The sequence below is a fragment of the Procambarus clarkii genome, chromosome 15 (genome assembly GCF_040958095.1).
Source record: "Procambarus clarkii isolate CNS0578487 chromosome 15, FALCON_Pclarkii_2.0, whole genome shotgun sequence".
NCBI lineage: Eukaryota > Metazoa > Arthropoda > Malacostraca > Decapoda > Cambaridae > Procambarus > Procambarus clarkii.
This window is the reverse complement of record NC_091164.1, coordinates 27,955,323-27,978,072: the sequence shown is the minus strand read 5'-3', so window position 1 is coordinate 27,978,072 and position 22,750 is coordinate 27,955,323.

The following is a 22,750-nucleotide window of genomic DNA, read 5'->3' as shown; positions in this document are numbered from 1 at the left end:
ATTTTCATTTTTTCCATAGCGCATGAGCTGGAACTTATCTTCGTTAAACACCATATTATTTTCTGTAGCCCATAGAAAGACCTGATCTACATCTGACTGGAGGTTCGCCGTGTCCTCTATGTTGCCTACTCTCATGAAGATCCTAGTGTCATCTGCAAAGGATGATACAGTGCTATAGGTTGTGTTCTTGTCTATGTCCGAAATGAGGATGAGAAAAAGTACTGGAGCAAGCACAGTACCCTGGGGGACTGAGCTCTTCACGGTTGATGGGCTGGATTTTATTTTGTTGACTATTACACATTGGGTTCTGTTGGTCAGGAAATTGTAGATCCATCTGCCTATTTTTCCGGTAATTCCTTTTGAACGCATTTTATGTGCAATAACACCATGGTTTTATTTATCAAAAGCTTTTGCGAAATCTGTGTAAATTACATCCGCGTTATGTTTGTCTTCCATAGCATCTAATGCCATATCATAGTGGTCCAGCAACTGCGACAGGCAAGAGCGCCCTGTTCTGAAACCATGTTGTCCGGGGTTATGGAGTTGCTGTGATTCCATGTATTTTGTGATTTTACTTCTTAGCACTCTCTCAAAAATTTTTATGATGTGCGATGTTAGCGCTATCGGTCTGTAATTTTTTGCCTCTGCCTTATTTCCTCCTTTATGAAGTGGTGCTATCTCTGCTGTTTTTAGTATATCAGGAATAACGCCAGTATCTAGGCTTTGTCTCCACAGAATGTGGAGGGCCTGCGATAGTGTTTTTTTACAGTTCTTTATGAATATGGAGTTCCAAGAATCCGGGCCTGGTGCAGAGTGCATAGGCATACTGTTTATGACTTCTTCAAAATCCAGTGGGGATAGGGTGACGTCTGATATATGATTTGATGTTGGTATCGTATCCATGAAAAATTCATTTGGGTTATCAATCTTTAGTGTGTTTAATGGCTCGCTGAAAACAGAGTCGTACTGCGTCCTCAGTAGCTCGCTCATTTCTTTGTTGTCATCGGTGAAAGTTACATCTCCCTTTCGCAGGGGCCCGATACTAGATGTGGTTTTTGATCTTGATTTTGCATAGGAGAAAAAATATTTCGGATTTCTTTCTATTTCACTGATGTAGGGTGAACTGTGTGTGTAATGTACGGTGAACAGTGTGTGTAGTGTACGGTGAACTGTGTGTGTAATGTACGGTGAACTGTGTGTATAATGAAGGGTGAACTGTGTGTGTAATGTACGGTGAACTGTGTGTGTAATGTAGGGTGAACTGTGTGTGTTGTGTACGGTGAACTGTGTGTGTAATGTACGGTGAACTGTGTGTGTAATGTACGGTGAACTGTGTGTGTAATGTAGGGTGAACTGTGTGTGTAATGTACGGTGAACTGTGTGTGTAGTGTAGGGTGAACTGTGTGTGTAATGTACGGTGAACTGTGTGTGTAATGTACGGTGAACTGTGTGTGTAATGTACAGTGACCTGTGTGTGTAGTGTAGGGTGAACTGTGTGTGTAATGTACGGTGAACTGTGTGTGTAATGTAGGGTGAACTGTGTGTGTAATGTACGGTGAACTGTGTGTGTAATGTAGGGTGAACTGTGTGTGTAGTGTACGGTGAACAGTGTGTGTAATGTAGGGTGAATGTGTGAGAAGTACAGTGAACAATGTATGTGAGGTACAGTGCGTGTAATCTACGGTGAATAGTGTGTAATCTACGGTGAACAGTGTGTGATGTACAGTGAACAGTGTATGTAATGTACGGTGAACAGTGTGTGAGGTACAGAGAACAGTTTGTGGGGGACAGTGAACACTGTGTCTAATGTAAGGTGAACAGTGTGTGAGGTACAGAGAACAGTGTGTTAGGTACTCTGAACAGTGAATGTGAGGTACAGGGAAAAGTGTATATAAGGTATTGTGAACAGTGTATGTAAGGTACAGTGAACAGTGTGTGAGGTACATTGAATAAAGTAAGTGAGGTACAGTGAACAGAGTGTGTAATGTACGGTGAACAATGAGTGAAGTACAGTGAACAGTGTATGTGAGGTACAGTGAACAGTGTGTGTGATAGACGTGGAGTGAACGCTGTGTGTGACATACAGTGAATAGTGTGTGTGAGGTACAGTGATCAGGGTGTGTGACGTACAGTGAACAGTGTGAGTGAGGTACAGAGAACAGTGAACTCACCTAATTGTGCTTGCGAGGGTTGAGCTCTGGCTCTTTGGTCCCGCCTCTCAACCGTCAATCAACAGGTGTACATGTTCCTGAGCCTATTGGGCTCTATCATATCTACACTTGAAACTGTGTATGGAGTCAGCCTTTACCACATCACTTCCATTTGTCAACCACTCTGACACTAAAAAAGTTCTTTCTAATATCTCTGTGGCTCATTTGGGCACTCAGTTTCCACCTGTGTCCCCTAGTGCATGTGCCCATTGTGCTAAATAACCTGTCTTTATCTACCCTGTCGATTCCCTTGAAAATCTTGAATATGGTGGTCATGTCTCCCCTAACTCTTCTGTCTTTCAACGAAGTGGGGTTTAATTCCCGTAGTCTCTCCTCGTAGCTCATACCTCTCAGCTCGGGTACTAGTCTGGTGGCAAACCTTTAAACCTTTTCCAGTTTAGTCTTATGCTTGACTAGATTTGGACTCCATGCTAGAGCCGCATACTCAAGGATTGGTCTGACGTATGTGGTATATAATGTTCTGAAAGATTCCTTACACAAGTTTCTAAAAGCCGTTCTTATGTTAGCCAACCTGGCATATGCCGCTAATGTTATCCTCTTGATATGAGCTTCAGGGGACAGATCTGGCGTGATATCAACCCCCAGGTCTTTCTCTCTCTCTGACTCCTGAAGTATTTCATCTCCCAAATGATACCTTGTATCTGGTCTCCTGCTTCCTACCCCTATCTTCATTTCATTACATTTGTTTGGGTTAAACTCTAACAACCATTTGTTCGACCATTCCTGCAGCTTGTCCAGGTCTTCTTGAAGCCTCAAGCTGTCCTCCTCTGTCTTAATCCTTCTCATAATTTTTTCGTCGTCGGCAAACATTGAGAAGAATGAGTCTATACCCTCTGGGAGATCATTTACGTATGTCAGAAACAGGATAGATCCGAGTACAGAGCCCTGTGGGACTCCACTGGTGACTTCACGCCAATCTGAGGTCTCACCCTCACTGTAACTCTTTGCTTACTATTGCTTAGGTACTCCCTTATCCACTGGAGCACCTTACCAGTTACTCCTGCCTGTTTCTCCAGCTTATGCATCAGCCTTTTGTGGGGTACTGTGTCAAAGGCTTTCCGACAGTCCAAAAATATGCAGTCCGCCCACCCTTCTCTTTCATGTTTAATGTTTGTCACCTGATCGTAGAATTCTATTAAGCCTGTAAGGCAAGATTTACCCTCCCTGAACCCATGTTGATGGGTTGTGACGAAGTCTCTTCTCTCCAGATGTGTTACTAGGTTTTTTCTCACAATCTTTTCCATCACCTTGCATGGTATACAAGTTAAGGACACTGGCCTGTAGTTCAGTGCCTCTTGTCTGTCACCCTTTTTGTATACTGGGACCACATTAGCCGTCTTCCATATTTCTGGTAGGTCTCCCGATTCCAGTGACCTATTATACACTATGGAGAGTGGCAAACAAAGTGCTCCTGCCCACTTTTTCAGTATCCATGGCGAGATTCCGTCCGATCCAACAGCCTTTCTAACGTCCAGCTCCAATAGGTGCTTCTTGACCTCGTCTCTTGTAATTTCGAACCTTTCCAAGGTGTTTGTAACTTACAGTTAACAGTGTGTGTGTGTGACGTACCGTGAACAGTGTGTGTGGGTGCGACGTACCATGAACAGTGCATGTGTGTGTGACGTACAGTGAATAGTGTGTGTGTGTGTGTGTGTGTGTGTGACGTACAGTGAAAAGTGTGTGTTTGTGTGTGTGACGTAGAGTGAAGAGTGTGTTACGTACAGTGAACGGTGTGTGTGTGTGTGTGTGTGTGTGTGTGTGTGTGTGTGTGTGTGTGTGTGTGTGTGTGTGTGTGTGTGTGTGTGTGTGTGTGTGTGTGTGTGTGTGTGTGTGTGTGTGTGTGTGTGTGTTTGTGTGTGGGACGTACAGTGAACGGTGTATGTGTGTGTGACGTACAGTGAACAGTGTGTGTGAGGTACAGTGAACAGTGTGACAAACAGTGAACGGTGTGTGTGTCACATACAGTGAAGGGTGTGTGTGACAAACAGTGAACGGTGTGTGTGACAAACAGTGAAGGGTGTGTGTGACGTACAGTGAACGGTGTGTGTGTGTCACATACAGTGAGCGGTGGGTGTGATGTTCAGTAAACAGTGTACTCACCTAATTGTGCTTGCGGGGGTTGAGCTTTGTCTCTTTGGTCCCGCCTCTCAACTGTCAATCAACTGGTGTACAGGTTCCAGAGCCTATTGGGCTCTATCAAATCTACATTTGAAACTGTGAATGAAGTCAGCTTCCACCACATCACTTCCTAGTGCATTCCATTTATTAACTACTCTGACACTGAAGAAATTCTTTCTAACGTGTCTGTGGGTCATCTGGGTACTAAGTTTCCACCTGTGTCCCCGTGTTCGTATCCCACCCGTGCTGAAAATTTTGACTTTATCCAACCTGTCAATTCCCATGAGAATTTTGTAGGTGTTTATCATGTCTCACCTTTCTCATCTGTTTTCCAGGGACGTGAGGTTCAGCTCCTTTAACCTTTCCTCGTAGCTCATTCCTCTCAGTTCCTGGACGAGCCTGGTGGCATACCGCTGAATCTTCTATAACTTTGTCTTGTGTTTAACTAGGTAAGGACTCCAGGTTGGAGCTGTATATTCCAGGATTGGTCTAACATATGTGATATACAGGGTCCTGAACGATTTCTTACACAAGTTTCTAAAGGCAGTCTTATGTTGGCCCGTCTTGCATATGCTGCTGATTATATCTTTTTGATTTGGGCCTCTGGGGCAGATTCGGTGTGATATCGACCACCAGATCTTTCTCTCTACTTGCCTCTTGCAGGATTTCTCCTCCCAGATGGTACCTTGTGTTCAGTCTCCTGCTTCCTTTGCCTAATTTCATTACCTTACACTTTCCTGAGTTGAACTTTAGCAGCCATTTTCTAGACCATTCCTCCAGTTTGTCCAAGTCATCCTGTAGTCTCTGTCTATCTTCATCCGTCTTGATTCTTCTCATAATTTTTGCATCATCAGCAAACAGTGAGAGGAACGAGTCCTCTATGAAGACCCCTCCTGAAGATCAGGAGCCCAGCTACCCACCTGAAGATCATTTGCATATATTAGAAACAGGATGTACTGAGTACATTCTGAGTACAGGATGAGTACTGTACTGAGTACATCCTCAGCACATCCTGAGTACATCCTCAAGTACTGAGCCCTGTGGGACTCCGCTGGTGAAATCTCGCCACTCTGATGTCTCCCCCCTCACCGTTACTCTCTGTTTCCTGTTGCTTAAGTACTCCCTTATCCACTGGAGCACCTTACCTCTTACTCCTGCCTGTTGCTCCAAGTTTTTTAACAACTTTTTATGGGGTACTGTGTCAAAGGCATCATGGCAATCAAGGAAAATGCAGTCGGCCCACACTTCTCTATCCTGCGTAATTTTTGTTGCCTGGTCATAGAATTCTATTAAACCTGTGAGGCAAGATTTACAATCTCTGAACCCATGTTGGTGGTGCGTTACAAAGTTTTTTCCCTCCAGATGCTCTACGAGCCTCTTCCTTATGATCTTCTCCATCCCCTTGCATGGTATACAAGTTAGGGAAACTGGCCTGTGGTTCAGTGCCTCTTGCCTGTCACCCTTCTTGTATATTGGGACTACAATATACAAGAAGGGTGTCTTCTTGTATATTGTATACAAGAAAGCTGTCTTCCAACTTTCTGGTAGGTCTCCTGTTTCCAGTGACTTGTTATACACAATGGAGAGTGGCACACTTAGTGCTTCTGCACCTTCCTTTAGTATCCATGGGTGAGATTCTGTCAAGCCCAACAGCTTTTGTCACATTCAGCTCCAGCAGACACCTTTTGACCTCATCGCTGGTGAGGGCAAATTCCTCTAAGGTTTCTTGGTTTGCCTCCTCCTCATTTAGTGTAGGGGCTTCTCCTTGTTCTATTGTGAAGACCTCCTGGAATCTCTTGTTGAGTTCATTACACACCTCCTTGTCATTCTCTTTGTATATGTTCTCCCCTTTTTTCAGGCCCTGTGGTATCTCTCCCTGCTCTCCGGTGTTCTGTTATTTCTGTAGTTTCTCCGTGTTCTTTTATTCAGTTCCTTTGCTAACTTGCATTCCTGGTTGAACCATGGATTTTTCTGTTGTTTTTCCTTTTTCTCCTTTTGGACAGGGAAAACCCTGTCTGCAGCTTCCTGGCACTTCTGGGTGACAAAATCCATCATGTCCTCCACATTCTTGTCTCTAAGTTCTGTTTCCCATGGTATTACTCTGAGGAAGTTCCTCATCTCGTCATATTTTCCTCTTCGGTAATTTAGTCTTTTCCCTTCCGATCCCATCCTTGGATAGGTTATCCCTACCTCCACCAAGTACTCAAAACTCAGTACACTGTGGTCACTCATTCCTATGGGGACTTCAACTTTGACTTCCCTTATTTCTGACTCATTCAGGGTGAATATCAAGACGAGTCTAGCTGGTTCATCATTGCCTCTCCCTCTTGTGGGTTCCTTGAAATGCTGGCTCAGAAAGTTCCTTGTTGCCACTTCCAAGAGTTTAGCTCTCCACGTATCTGCACCACCATGTGGGTCCCCATTCACCAGTCTATCTTTCCAAGGTTGAAATCGCCCATGATTAATAGTCTTGAGCCATTCCTGTAGGCAACTGAAGCTGCACTCTCTATTAAATTATTGGTTGCCATGTTGTTCCTATCAAACTCCTGTCTGGGTCTTCTGTCATTTAGGGGAGGGTTGTAAATGACTGCCACTATTATCTTAGGTTCACCCATTGTTATAGTTCCTGCTACGTAATCTCTGAACCCGTCACAGCCCGGAATTTCCATCTCATAAAAACTCCAGTCCTTACTTATCAGCAGGGCCACTCCTCCACCTCCTCTCCCTTCCCTCTCTTTCCTTACTATATAGTAGTCCTTTGGAAACACAGCATCTGTTATGACTCCTGACAATTTTGTTTCCGTGAGTCCTATTATATCAGGGTTTTCTTCTTACGCCCTTTCTGCCAGTTCACTTGCTTTATTGGTAATCCCATCAATGTTTGAGTACATTACCTTGAAGCTCACTTTCTTATATCCAGTTTCACTCTCACTCCCCACAAGTGTAAGAGGTTGTTCCATGGGCATTGCTACTTGGGTAGGCTCATCCTCCTGTGAGGTAGTTGACAGGGGATTAGGGGAGGTGGAGTGGGGGGATGGAGGGCTTAGGTCTTGCCTGGGCCTGCCTGGCAAGTGTGTATGACTGCAGTGAACTGTTTGTGTGACGTACAGTGAACAGTGTGTGTGTGTGTGTGACATACAGTGAACAGTGTGTGTGACGTACAGTGAACAGTGTCTATGACGTACAGTGAACAGTGTGTATGATGTACAGTGAACAGCGTGTGTGACGTACAGTGAACAGTGTGTGTGACGTACAGTGAACAGTGTGTGTGAGGTACAGTGAGCAGTGTGTGTGACATAGAGAGAATAGTGTGTATGATTGTGTGACATACAGTGAACTATATGTGTGACATACAGTGAACAGTGTGTGTGAGGTACAGTGAACAGCGTGTGTGACGTACAGTGAACCGTGTGTGTAATGAACAGTGAGCAATGTGTGTGACGTACAGTGACGCGCATAATGGACAGTGTCTACAGCAGTGTGTGGGGGACAGTGTCTACAGCTGTGTGTGGGAGACAGTGTCTACAGCAGTGTGTGTGTGTGAGACAGTGTCTACAGCTGTGTGGGGGACAGTGTCTACAGCAGTGTGTGGGGGACAGTGTCTACAGCTGTGTGGGGGACAGTGTCTACAGCAGTGTGTGGGGGACAGTGTCTACAGCAGTGTGTGTGGGACAGTGTCTACAGCAGTGTGTGGGGGACAGTGTCTACAGCTGTGTAGGGGGGACAGTGTCTACAGCAGTGTGTGGGGGACAGTGTCTACAGCAGTGTGTGGGGGACAGTGTCTACAGCAGTGTGTGGGGGACAGTGTCTACAGCAGTGTGTGGGGGACAGTGTCTACAGCTGTGTAGGGGGAACAGTGTCTACAGCAGTGTGTGGGGGGGACAGTGTCTACAGCAGTGTGTGTGGGGGACAGTGTCTACAGCAGTGTGTGGAGGACAGTGTCTACAGCAGTGTGTGGGGACAGTGTCTACAGCAGTGTGTGGGGGCTACAGCAGTGTGTGGAGGCTACAGCAGTGTGTGGGGACAGTGTCTACAGCAGTGTGTGGGGGACAGTGTCTACAGCAGTGTGTGTGGGGGACAGTGTCTACAGCAGTGTGTGGGGGACAGTGTCTACAGCAGTGTGTGTGGGGGACAGTGTCTACAGCAGTGTGTGGGGGACAGTGTCTACAGCAGTGTGTGGGGGACAGTGTCTACAGCAGTGTGTGGAGGCTACAGCAGTGTGTGGGGACAGTGTCTACAGCAGTGTGTGGGGGACAGTGTCTACAGCAGTGTGTGTGGGGGACAGTGTCTACAGCAGTGTGTGGGGGACAGTGTCTACAGCAGTGTGTGTGGGGGACAGTGTCTACAGCAGTGTGTGGGGGACAGTGTCTACAGCAGTGTGTGGGGGCTACAGCAGTGTGTGGAGGCTACAGCAGTGTGTGGGGACAGTGTCTACAGCAGTGTGTGGGGGACAGTGTCTACAGCAGTGTGTGTGGGGGACAGTGTCTACAGCAGTGTGTGGGGGACAGTGTCTACAGCAGTGTGTGGGGGACAGTGTCTACAGCAGTGTGTGTGGGGGACAGTGTCTACAGCAGTGTGTGGGGGACAGTGTCTACAGCAGTGTGTGGGGGACAGTGTCTACAGCAGTGTGTGGGGGACAGTGTCTACAGCAGTGTGTGGGGACAGTGTCTACAGCAGTGTGTGTGGGGGACAGTGTCTACAGCAGTGTGTGGGGGGGGACAGTGTCTACAGCAGTGTGTGGGGGACAGTGTCTACAGCAGTGTGTGGGGGGGACAGTGTCTACAGCAGTGTGTGGGGGACAGTGTCTACAGCAGTGTGTGGGGGACAGTGTCTACAGCAGTGTGTGTGGGGGACAGTGTCTACAGCAGTGTGTGGGGGGGACAGTGTCTACAGCAGTGTGTGGGGGACAGTGTCTACAGCAGTGTGTGGGGGACAGTGTCTACAGCAGTGTGTGGGGGACAGTGTCTACAGCAGTGTGTGGGGGACAGTGTCTACAGCAGTGTGTGGGGGGGACAGTGTCTACAGCAGTGTGTGGGAGGGAAAGTGTCTACAGCTGTACTCACCTAGTTGTACTCACCTAGTTGTGTTTGCGGGGGTAGAGCTCTGGCTCTTTGGTCCCGCCTCTCAACCGTCAATCAACAGGTGTACAGATTCCTGAGCCTATCGGGCTCTATCATATCTACATTTGAAACTGTGTATGGAGTCAGCCTCCACAACATCACCCCCTAATGCATTCCATTTGTCAACCACTCTGACACTAAAAAAGTTCTTTCTAATATCTCTGTGGGTCATTTGGGCACTCAGTTTTCACCTGTGTCCCCTTGTGCGTGTTCCCCTTTTGTTAAATTGACTGTCTTTATCTACCCTATCAATTCCCTTCAGAATCTTGAATGTGGTGATCATGTCCCCCCTATCTCTTCTGTCTTCCAGCGAAGTGAGGTTTAATTCCCGTAGTCTCTCCTCGTAGCTCATACCTCTCAGCTCGGGTACTAGTCTGTGTGTGGGGGACAGTGTCTACAGCAGTGTGTGTGGGGGACAGTGTCTACAGCAGTGTATGGGGGACAGTGTCTACAGCAGTGTGTGGGGGACAATGTCTACAGCTGTGTGGGGGACAGTGTCTACAGCAGTGTATGGGGGACAGTGTCTACAGCAGTGTGTGGGGGACAATGTCTACAGCTGTGTGGGGGACAGTGTCTACAGCAGTGTGTGGGGGACAGTGTCTACAGCTGTGTGGGGGACAGTGTCTACAGCAGTGTATGGGGGACAGTGTCTACAGCAGTGTGTGGGGGACAATGTCTACAGCTGTGTGGGGGGGACAGGGTCTACAGCTGTGTGGGGGACAGTGTCTATAGCAGTGTGTGGGGGGACAGTGTCTACAGCTGTGTGGGGGGGACAGGGTCTACAGCTGTGTGGGGGACAGTGTCTACATTTGTACTCACCTAGTCACCTAGTACTCACCTAGTTGTGCTTGCGGGGGTTGAGCTCTGGCTCTTTGGTCCCGCCTCTCAACCATCAATCAACAGGTGTACAGGTTCCTGAGCCTATTGGGCTCTATCATATCTACATTTGAAACTGTGTATGGAGTCAGCCTCCACCACATCACCCCCTAATGCATTCCATTTGTCAACCACTCTGACACTAAAAAAGTTCTTTCTAATATCTCTGTGGCTCATTTGGGCACTCAGTTTCCACCTGTGTCCCCTAGTGCGTGTTCCCCTTGTGTTAAATAGACTGTCTTTATCTACCCTGTCGATTCCCTTGAGAATCTTGAATGTGGTGATTATGTCCCCCCCCCTTACTCTTCTGTCTTCCAACGCAGTGAGGTTCAATTCCCGTAGTCTCTCCTCGTAGCTCATACCTCTCAGCTCGGGTACTAGTCTGGTGGCAAACCTTTGAACCTTTTTCAGTTTAGTCTTATGCTTGACTAGATATGGACTCCTTGCTGGAGCCGCATACTCCAGGATTGGTCTGACATATGTGGTATATAATGTTCTGAAAGATTCCTTACACAAGTTTCTAAAGGCCGTTCTTATGTTAGCCAACCTGGCATATGCTGCTGATGTTATCCTCTTGATATGAGCTTCAGGGGACAGGTCTGGCGTGATATCAACGCCCAGGTCTTTCTCTCTCTCTGACTCTTGAAGTATTTCATCTCCCAAGTGATACCTTGTATCTGGTCTCCTGCTTCCTACCCCTATCTTCATTACATTACATTTGCTTGGGTTAAACTTTAACATCCATTAGTTCGACCATTCCTACAGCTTGTCCAGGTCTTCTTGAAGCCTCAAGCTGTCCTCCTCTGTCTTAATCCCTCTCATAATTTTGGCGTCGTCAGCAAACATTGAGAGGAATGAGTCTATACCCTCTGGAAGATCATTTACGTATATCAGAAACAGGATAGGTCCAAGCACAGAGCCCTGTGGGACTCCACTGGTGACATCACGCCATTCTGAGGTCTCACCCCTCACTATAACTCTCTGCTTCCTATTGCTTAGGTACTCCCTTATCCACTGGAGCGCCCTACCAGTTACTCCTGCCTGTTTCTCCAGCTTATGCATCAACCTTTCATGGGGTACTGTGTCAAAGGCTTTCCGACAGTCCAAAAAACTGTTGTCTTCCTCCTGATGTGACTGTGTAGTAGCTTTGGTTCGGTCTTGGCTTTATTAGCTATATCATTTTCATACCTTTTCTCAGCTGCTCTTCTCACACTAACATACTCGTTCCTGGTTCTCTGGTATCTCTCTCTACTTTCTGGTGTTCTGTTATTACGGAAGTTCCTCCATGCCCTTTTGTTCAGCTCCTTTACTTTCATACATTCCCTATTAAACCACGGATTCTTCCTTTTATTCTCTGTTTTTTCCTGTTGGGCTGGGACAAACCTGCTTACAGCCTCCTGACATTTTTGGGTGACATAGTCCATCATATCTTGTACGGACTTGGTTCCGAGTTCTGCGTCCCAATGTATATCCCATAGGAATTTATTCATCTCCTCATAGTTTCCCTTTCGGTACGCCAGCCCTTTGTTTCCCAGTTCTTTTTTGGGGGTGATAATTCCTAGCTCAACCAGGTACTCAAAGCTCAATACACTATGATCACTCATTCCCAAGGGGGCTTCCAACTTAACTTATCTTATATCCGACTCATTTAGGGTAAATATCAGATCAAGCAAGGCTGGTTCATCCCCTCCTCTCGTTCTTGTCGGTCCCTTGACGTGTTGACTTAGAAAGTTTCTTGTTGCCACATCTAGCAGCTTAGCTCTCCATGTGTCTGGGCCTCCATGTGGGTCTCTGTTCCCCCAATCTATCTTTCCATGGTTGAAGTCTCTCATGATTAGTAGCCTGGATCCGTTCCTGTTAGCCACAGAAGCTGCTCTCTCTATTATATTGATGGTGGCCAAGTTGTTTCTATCATATTCCTGTCTGGGTCTTCTGACATTCGGTGGGGGGTTATATATGACTACTACTATAATTTTCTGTCCTTCAGTTGCTATGGTGCCTGATATGTAGTCACTGAAACCTTCACAGTTCTGAATTACCATCTCTTCGAAACTCCAACCTTCTCTTAGTAGCAAAGCTACACCACCTCCTCCTCTCCCTTCTCTCTCTTTCCTCACTACATAGTAGCCCTGTGGAAACACTGCGTTTGTTATGGTGTTTGTAAGCTTTGTTTCTGTGAGTGCTATTATGTCTGGGTTTTGTTCTAGTGCCCATTCTCCTAGTTCACTTGTTTTATTTGTAATTCCATCTATGTTAGTGTACATTGCCTTGAAGCTCACTTTCTTCAGTTCATTTTCTTGTCCCTTTCTTGGCGAGCATTCTGCTGGTGTGGGAAGCTTTTCAGTGGGTGAGATGATCTGTGATGTGGTTTGCAGGGTCTCAGAGGAGTTTGGGGTGAGGGGTGGGGGTTTCAGGGAAGGGGGGACAGGTAGGGTGTGGGTTAAGGAGATAGGGGAGACATGGAGGATACGGGGTGAGGGGGGAGGAGGGATGGGGAGGGTATGGGATGAAGGGGGAGGGGGGGACAGGGCGGGAAAGGTGGGAGGGGGGACATGATGGGAATGGGGAAGGGATGACAGGGTAAGAATGGGATGGGGAGGGGAGGGAGGGTTGGGAGGGGGCAGGTAGGGTGGGGGGAAGGGAGGGTTTCTATGCAGAGGGGGGTGGTGGTGCTGCCCTCTTCTCTGGTGTTGCTGGGATGCTGGTTTTGGGTTCGCCTCTTGTCTCAAGGACTGTTGTGTTGGGGGCTGTGATTTCCTGGTTTGCTCCTCCCTCCCTGCGCTTCCTCCTTGCCTCTGCTGCCCTGGCTCTCTCCTGCTTCGTCTTGTCCCTCTGCAGGAATTCTTTCTTGTATTCCTCCACATGCTGCAGTCGACTCTTCCTTTCGAGAATATCCTCCTTCGTGGTTTCGTTTGTAAACACCACCTTTACAAGTCGGTTTCTGTCCTTGTTGTGCCAGCCCAACCTGAAAACCTTATCAATGTTTCGTTCAGCCCCTTCCATCTGTAACCCCTTCAGTAGCCCCTGTACTACCTCTCTATTCTTGCTATTCCATTCTTGCCTGTTGGATCCTTCCTGTTCTTTGATGCCTACAACTACCACTGATCTTTTTCTCTCCAGCAGCTGAGTGGTGCACCTTGCGGCTTCCTGTGAGGTGGCTGCTTGCATGGCTACCTCCCTCACTGTGTCCATAGCTTCTGAGCTCTTTTTCAGTATGTCTGCAAATGTTTCAGGTACAGAGGCATTTCCTTCCAATGTAACATTCCCACCTTCCCTTTGGATGATAATCTGATTCTCAGTCTCTTTATTTTTTTCTGTGAGGGATTTGATCTACTCCCTTGCTGATGTCAGCTCACTTTGTAGGTTGTTAATTGTAATCCTCATTTCCTGCATCTCCTTCCTGAATTCCTCCAGAACTTGGGTTAACATGTCCCTCGTTTGGTCACTTTGGCTGTTCCCTGTGTCCCTGTAGCATCCACCTGCCATTTTGCCCTTGTCAAGAGAGAGAGAGCAAGAGAGAGAAAGAGCAAGAATAGTCCTGGTGTGAGTGGGTGTGGTGGGGGGAGGGAGTGTTTTGGGAGAGTGGGAGTGGTGGGGGCGGGAGGAGGGGGGGGGAATGTGTTGGGAGAGTGAGATGGGGGGTTAAGAGGTGGGTGAGGTGTAGTCTTCAGATTACGGCGGGTGGGGGGGGGGTGGGGGGATTAGCGGCTTATCTGGGTTCCCAGTGAGCTCACAGTTGCTGTCCCTGATACCTGTCTACCACGATTGTATTATTACGATTGTATTATTGAATTGAATGCAATAGTGTCTATGATATGATATTATATAAACCTTGAACACTGTTGGAGACTTATGAGAGACACTTACCAGCCAGCCACCCACAAGCACTCTAGGTGAATACACGGCGTGTCGTCGGTAATCCTGTGAGGTCTTCAGGTCGCCACGTGGGTCCCGGCTGATGCGACTGATGCTGCCTCAAGAAGTCGATCTTCACTAGCTATCTTCTCTAAATTCACTAAGATAATTCACCACGAGATGTGATCAATGTGTTGCATTACAATGCCACTGTGCAATTTACACTGTCCCGATTCTCACTGCACAGTACACCCGCTCCCTTGAACCCTATTGTTCCCTCGGTTAACGCGGACCGCTGACCCTACACGTCTGTGTAGGGTCAGCGATCAAAGCTGACCCGTGTGTGTTGACAATCTGTGTGTGGGGGACAGTGTCTACAGCAGTGTGTGGGGGGAGACAGTGTCAACAGCTGTGTGGGGGGGACAGTGTCTATAGCAGTGTGTGGGGGGGACAGTGTCTACAGCTCTGTGTGGGGGACAGTGTCTACAGCAGTGTGTGGGGGGTAAAGGGTCTACAGCAGTGCGTAGGGGACAGTGTCTAAAGCAGTGTGTGGGGGACAGTGTCTACAGCAGTGTGTGTGGGGGACAGTGTCTACAGCAGTGTGTGGGGGACAGTGTCTACAGCAGTGTGTGGGGGACAGTGTCTACAGCAGTGTGTGGAGGACAGTGTCTACAGCAGTGTGAGGGGGGACAGTGTCTACAGCAGTGTGTGTTTTGGACAGTGTCTACAGCTCTGTGTGGGGGGGCAGTGTCTACAGCAGTGTGTGGGGGACAGTGTCTACAGCAGTGTGTGGGGGACAGTGTCTACAGCAGTGTGTGGGGGACAGTGTCTACAGCAGTGTGTGGGGGGGGGGCAGGGTCTACAGCAGTGTGTGGGGGACAGTGTCTACAGCAGTGTGTGGGGGACAGTGTCTACAGCAGTGTGTGGGGGACAGTGTCTACAGCAGTGTGAGGGGAACAGGGTCTACAGCAGTGTGTGGGGGACAGTGTCTACAGAAGTATGTGGGGGACAGTGTCTACAGCTGTGTGGGGGACAGTGTCTACAGCAGTGTGTGGAGGACAGTGTCTACAGCAGTGTGAGGGGGGACAGTGTCTACAGCAGTGTGTGTTTTGGACAGTGTCTACAGCTCTGTGTGGGGGACAGTGTCTACTGCTGTGTGTGGGGGGGGGCAGTGTCTACAGCAGTGTGTGGGGGACAGTGTCTACAGCAGTGTGTGGAGGACAGTGTCTACAGCAGTGTGTGGGGGGCAGTGTCTACAGCAGTGTGTGGGGGACAGTGTCTACAGCAGTGTGTGGGGGACAGTGTCTACAGCAGTGTTTGGGGGACTGTCTACAGCAGTGTGTGGGGGACAGTGTCTACAGCAGTGTGTGGGGGACAGTGTCTACAGCAGTGTGTGGGGGACAGTGTCTACAGCAGTGTGTGGGGGACAGTGTCTACAGCAGTGTGTGGGGGGCAGTGTCTACAGCAGTGTGTGGGGGACAGTGTCTACAGCAGTGTGTGGGGGACAGTGTCTACAGCAGTGTGTGGGGGACAGTGTCTACAGCAGTGTGTGGGGGACAGTGTCTACAGCAGTGTGTGGGGGGGGGGGGCAGGGTCTACAGCAGTGTGTGGGGGACAGTGTCTACAGCAGTGTGTGGGGGACAGTGTCTACAGCAGTGTGTGGGGAACAGTGTCTACAGCAGTGTGAGGGGGACAGGGTCTACAGCAGTGTGTGGGGGACAGTGTCTACAGAAGTGTGTGGGGGACAGTGTCTACAGCTGTGTGGGGGACAGTGTCTACAGCAGTGTGTGGAGGACAGTGTCTACAGCAGTGTGAGGGGGGACAGTGTCTACAGCAGTGTGTGTTTTGGACAGTGTCTACAGCTCTGTGTGGGGGACAGTGTCTACTGCTGTGTGTGGGGGGGGGGCAGTGTCTACAGCAGTGTGTGGGGGACAGTGTCTACAGCAGTGTGTGGGGGACAGTGTCTACAGCAGTGTGTGGGGGGCAGTGTGTGGGGGACAGTGTCTACAGCAGTGTGTGGGGGACAGTGTCTACAGCAGTGTTTGGGGGACTGTCTACAGCAGTGTGTGGGGGACAGTGTCTACAGCAGTGTGTGGGGGACAGTGTCTACAGCAGTGTGTGGGGGACAGTGTCTACAGCAGTGTGTGGGGGACAGTGTCTACAGCAGTGTGTGGGGGGCAGTGTCTACAGCAGTGTGTGGGGGACAGTGTCTACAGCAGTGTGTGGGGGACAGTGTCTACAGCAGTGTGTGGGGGACAGTGTCTACAGCTGTGTGGGGGACAGTGTCTACAGCAGTGTGTGGGGGACAGTGTCTACAGCAGTGTGTGGGGGTGACAGCAGTGCTGTCGTCTTGTGTCCTAATCCTTCTCATAGTTTTGGCATCGTCAGCAAACATTGAGAGGAATGAGTCTATACCCTCTGGGAGATCATTTACGTATATCAGAAACAGAATAGGTCCGAGTTCAGAGCCCTGTGGGACTCCATTGGTGACTTCACGCCAATTTGAGGTCTCACCCCTTACTGTAACTCTCTGCTTCCTATTGCTTAGGTACTCCCTTATCCACTGGAGCGCCCTACCAGTTATTCCTGCTTGTTTCTCCACCTTATGCATCAGCCTTTTATGTGGTACTGTGTCAAAGGCTTTCCGACAGTCCAAGAAAATGCAGTGACTTCTGAAAGAGAAGGGTTGTCACGAACTCCCCTCTCTTAAGATGTGTTTCTAGTTTCTTTCTCACGATCTTCTCCATCGCCATGCATGGTACACTAGTTAAGGACACTGGCCTGTAGTTCAGTGCATCTTGTCTGTCACCCTTTTTGTATATTGGAACTACATTAGCCGTCTTCCATATATCTGGTAGGTCTCTCATTTCCAGTGACCTACTATACACTATGGAGAGTAGCAAGCAGAGCGCTCCTGCACACTCTTTCAATACCCATGGTGAGATTCCGTCCGGGCCAACAGCCTTTCTCACGTCGAAATCCAACAGGTGCCTCTTGGCCTCATCTCTGGCAATTTCGAACCCTTCCAAGTCCGCTTGGTTTACTGCCACCTCTCCTAATGCAGGGACTTCACCTTGTTTAGCTCTGAATACCTGGAATCTCTTGTTGAGTTCTTGACACACCTCTTTGTCTGTCTCCGTGTACCTGTCCTCACCTATTTTTTCACTGTTGTTTTCCTCCTGTTGTGACTAGAGCAGCTTTCGTTCGGTCTTGGCTTTATTTGCTATATCATTATAATATGTTTTTCTCTGCTTCTCCTCTCGCACTTAAATACTCATTCCTGGTTCTCTGGTATCTCTCTCTGCTTTCTGTTGTTTTGTTATTTCGGAAGTTTTTCCACGCCCTTTTATTCAGTACCTTTGCTTCCATACATGCCCTATTAAACCCTTGCCCTATTCCTCTTTTGCTTCTAAGTTTTTTCCTTATGGGCCTGGAAAATCTGTTTACTGCTTCCTGACACTTTTGGATGATATAGTCCATCATGTCGTGTACAGACTTAGCTCTGAGTTCTGTGTCCCATGGTATATCCATTAGGAATTTTCTCATCTCCTCATAATTCCCCTTTCGTTATGTCACCATTTGGTTTCTTAGTTCTTTTTTGGGGGAGATAAATACTAGCTCTACCAGGTACTCAAAGATTAATACACTGTGATCAATCATTACCAAGGGTGCTTCCAACTAAACATCCCTTATATGCAACTCACTTAGGGTGAATATCCGATCAAGCATGGCTGTTTCATCTTCCCTTCTCATTCTTGTCAGTCTCTTGATGTGTTGGCTTAGAAAGTGTCTTGATGCTACATCCAGCAGCTTAGCTGGACGTAGCCCTCCCATCTCTTCATGTGTCTGGTCCTCCATGTGGGTCTCTGTTCTCCCAATCTGACTTCCCGTGGTTGAAGTCTCCCATGAATAATTGTCTGAATCCAATCCTGCTAGCAACAGAAGCTACTCTCTCGATTATTTTAATGGCAGCCATGTTGTTTATATCATATTGTTTTTACCATGTTATTTCTATCATACCCTTGCCCCCCCCTCTGATGGGGGAATGGGGGACAGGGAGGGAATGGGGTGAAAGTAGATGGGGAATATGAAGGGAAGGGGGGGGTAGAGGGAACATGGTGGGAATGGGGGAGGGGTGACAGGGGGGGTATGGGGTGAGGGGGGAGGGAGGGTTGAATGAGCATTTGAGTGGGGACAGGAAGGGTGAGGTGTACAGATGGTTTCTATGAGGAGCAGGGTGGTGGTGTTGCCCTCCATCCTGCGGAGGCTGCCCTGGGGAGGCCTGATCGACGACTAGGCCGCAGGGATGCTAAGCCTCGGAAACACTTCAAGGTAACTTCAGGGTAACTCCCCTCTAGTGTTACTGGGATGCTTGTTGGGGGTTCCCTCCTCACCTATGGGAGTATTGCATTGGGGGCTGTGGATTCCTGGTTTTCTCCTCTCTCTTCCTGCACTTCCTCCTAGCGTCTGCCGCCATGACTCTCTCCTCCCAATTACAGAAGCAATTACAGAAGCACCATACTGTCCTCCGAGCTCAAAGCGGCATCTAAGAGCCTTCGTGAGAACAAGGAGATAGTCGCCAGAAGAGGTGACAAGTCACCAATATACGTCATTCTTAAAAAAGACGAATATCTGGCGAAAATGAACTTCATTCTCTCTGACCAAACTAAATTCCAAAGGGTAACGAAGGACAGTGCAGCTGAATTGAAGGCAAAGGTCAACAAATTAATCGAAACTGTGAACGCCAAGAAATCCGGACTCCACCTGCCAAAGATTATTGAGGAATATAAGCCTGGATACGCGTATGGAAATGTCAAGACACATAAGCCTGGAAACCCACTTCGGCCAATCATTAGCCAGATACCCACACCCACGTAAAGACTGGCGAAGCGACTCAACGGCTTGCTGACTCCTTATGTCCCTTGCACCTTCAGCCTGAAGTCTCCAAAGGAATTTGTTGACTTATTGCAGGGAACACGGGCCACAGGGATAAGAGCCTCGTTGGACGTAGAATCACTGTTTACCAACGTACCTGTGGATAAAACAATCAGGATGATAGCGGACAGAGTGTATCGTGATCCGGCCTGTACTCCTCTTGACATACCAGAAAACATTCTAAGGAAACTACTCCAAGCTTGTTCTAAAGAGGCACCCTTCTTGAGCCCGGATGGGCACATGTATAAGCAAGTAGATGGGGTCGCCATGGGTTCTCCCCTAGGTGTCCTGTTTGCGAACTTCTACATGGGTACCATCAAACAAAAGGTCTTAGTCGACCTGAACTTGAAACTGGCCATATACTGCACGTATGTTGGCGACATTTTTACACAGGTACATGATGTCAGACATCTGCAGGAGCTGAAGGAAGTATTTGAGCGGAATTCTGTGTTGCGTTTCACATACGAGATGGAGAAGGATGGGAAGCTGCCCTTTCTACATGTAACAGTCATGGAAAGGAGCGGAGGTTTCCACACTGCAGTCTACACTAAGGAAACAAACATAGGAATGTGCCTCAATGCCAACAGTGACTGCCCAGACAGGTACAAGAGGAGAGTCGTTAATGCTTATGTCGACCGTGCTCTCAGCCTCAGCTCAGGATGGAAGCAAGTCGATGAAGAACTCTGTAGGGTAAGGCAGGTCCTAGTCAACAATGGCTTCTCCAATGGTTTCGTTGAAGACATCATAAGAAGGAAGGTGAAAACCATGCAACCTCTGAAGAGACAACTAACACAACACCTGTACCCCCTATTACACTATTTTACAGGAACTTCTTTTCCACAGCTCATAAAACGGAGGAAAGGGTCCTGAAAGATATTGTTAATAAAAACGTTATCCCTACAGACAAAAATCAGAAGATACAATTGACGATCTACTATAAAACCAAGAAACGGCCAACCTACTCATGAGAAACTCTTCAGACACAAAGCAGAATGCTTTAAAAGAGACCAATGTCGTCTATGCCTTCAAATGCCCACTTGGGGACTGTAAGCCTCAAAGAATTCAGTATATAGGCAAGACAACAACATCTCTTTCCAGGCGATTAACGATGCATAAGCAAATGGGCTCCATTAAGGAACATATAATCTCTTCCCACAACCAGACTATCACCAGAGAAGTCTTAACAAAAAAGACGGAAATCAATGATAGATACAGCGATAGCAGGCGCCTTGATATCTGCGAGGCACTACACATTAAGAAGTCGACACCAGCAGTCAACAGCCAATTAATGCACAACTATATTCTACCCACTTCAAGACTTCGCACCAATATAGAAGCATCAAGAAATATGGGCCAATAGGCCATTTGCAGTTACTTCCATTCTTCCCTTTAACTTACAAAATATTATACCCAATGTTTCGTGTTCTGTCTTGTGTTGAAAGTTTGTTTTCAGCTCATCCAAAACTGATGTAACATATCACCTCACCCAAATGCAGATATAAAATTGAAGCTGCTTGAACTCTGTTCAGTTATAGTTGTGTGTGTGTAAACTAAAGTCTTTGAAAATGTAATAAGTTTTACGAAAAGTGTTCAAGTGTCGCGTCAGACTAGAAATAAAGAGGAATTTTGGGGAATTGATTTTTCAGTTACCATCAACAGTGAGAGGAAATATAAGAAACATAGAGAAAATTCGTGTTAGAATTATTAATCTTACTTTTTCGGTCATATTTAATAATATGACCGAAAATATTATATATAAATATATATATATATATATATATATATATATATATATATATATATATATATATATATATATATATGCGAACAACCCTGAATGGTCCCCAGGCATACATGCAACTGAAAACTCACACCCCAGAAGTGACTCGAACCCATACTGCTAGGAGCACTATGCAACTGGTGTACAGAGCACCTTATCCACTCGACCATAACGACCGGACAAAAGCTGATGGTAGCTGAGGCTAATTCCCCATCCTCCCGCCGGCACTCTGATGGTAATCTTGGGCATAGCATTTTATCAAATCACCTCATTCTTTGGATCACACGTGAGGAACAGAAATGCGAACAAGCCTGAATGGTCCCCAGGACTATATGCGACTGAAAACTCACACCCCAGAAATGACTCGAACCCATACTCCCAGGAGCAACGCAACTGGTAACTACAGGACGCCTTAATCCGCTTGACCATCACGACCGGACATAAGGAAGTGATAGCCGATGCTATTTGAACCACTTCCCCGCCGGCACTCGGATGGTAATCTTAGGCATAGCATTTTATCAAATCACCTCATTCTTTGGGCCACACGTGAGGAACAGAAATGCGAGCAAGCCTGAATGGTCCCTAGGACTATATGCGACTGAAAACTCACACCCCAGAAGTGACTCGAACCCATACTCCCAGGAGCATTGCAACTGGTAACTACAAGACGCCTTAATCCACTTGACCATCACGACCGGACATAAGGAAGCGATTGCCGAAGTGATTCCCCGGTATAGGTGATGTTAGGCACAGCTGATTTCAATATTATGGACTGAAGAGCCGCTGTGTCCCTCAAAATCTTCAATTTGAAACGTCCCTCCGAATCTGTACCGTTGGTAGAGACAGTTCCAGGATACAGGTGTTTACTGAAGAGAGAAAGATCATTAACAGGAACACTAACATTCATCACAGGCTTACCGGACTTAGGAGGAGTCGGTTTGGGTTTAGTAGTTTCATTATTACCTTTGTATTGAGCCTTCCCACATTTATCTATAGTATGTCCATAGAGATTGCAATACTTACAATACAATTGAGAGCTCGCTTGATCGGCACTCACTTTATCATAACTATACCAAGACTTCTTACTGGGAGGTGGTTCTGGTGTAAGCCGTTGGCACATCGTTCGAAGTTGGCTGTAGGTGTCAGCCGACTTCGCACATCTGATGTAGTCGGTTTCTTCTTTATCTGCTAGATATAAACGGATGGAAGGGGGAACACGTCTCAAGAATTCCTCAACTAGCATGAGGTTGACGAGTTCTGAAAATGTAGAGACATGTGCTGCTTCCAGCTATTTCATAAAATATCTTTTCTTTGTATTGGCAAATTCTAGAAAGGTGGTGGTACTTGCCTTTAGATAATCACGGAATTTTCGTCTGTAGCTTTCGGTGGAGAGAAGGTAGGCGTCCAAAACTGCTTGCTTCAGGGTCTGGTAGTCATTCTCAGACGCTAAGGTACTGAGAGTAACTGCAGCTCTACCTGTGAGATGCACTCTGAGAAGGGTAGACCATTGATCTGCAGGCCAGCTAAGTTTTTTAGCTAGGGTCTCAAAAGTGGTGAAAAAGACATCGATCTCTGTTTCAACGAATGGTGACATTAACTTACTTGCATGGGAGATATTGAAACTTACGGGAAGATTAGCTGTAACTTGTTGACGCTGAGTGTGGTGTGTAGTTTCCAAAGCGAGTTCTTGTCGACGATATTCGAAAGCACGATCAGCTGTGCTCACGTTGTATCTCCAGGTCACGTTTTCTTGCTTCAAGCTGCTCTCTTTCACGCTCGCGGAGTAGGGTTGCCTCACGTTCTTTGAGGGCCATCTCGCGTTCTTATTGTTCTTT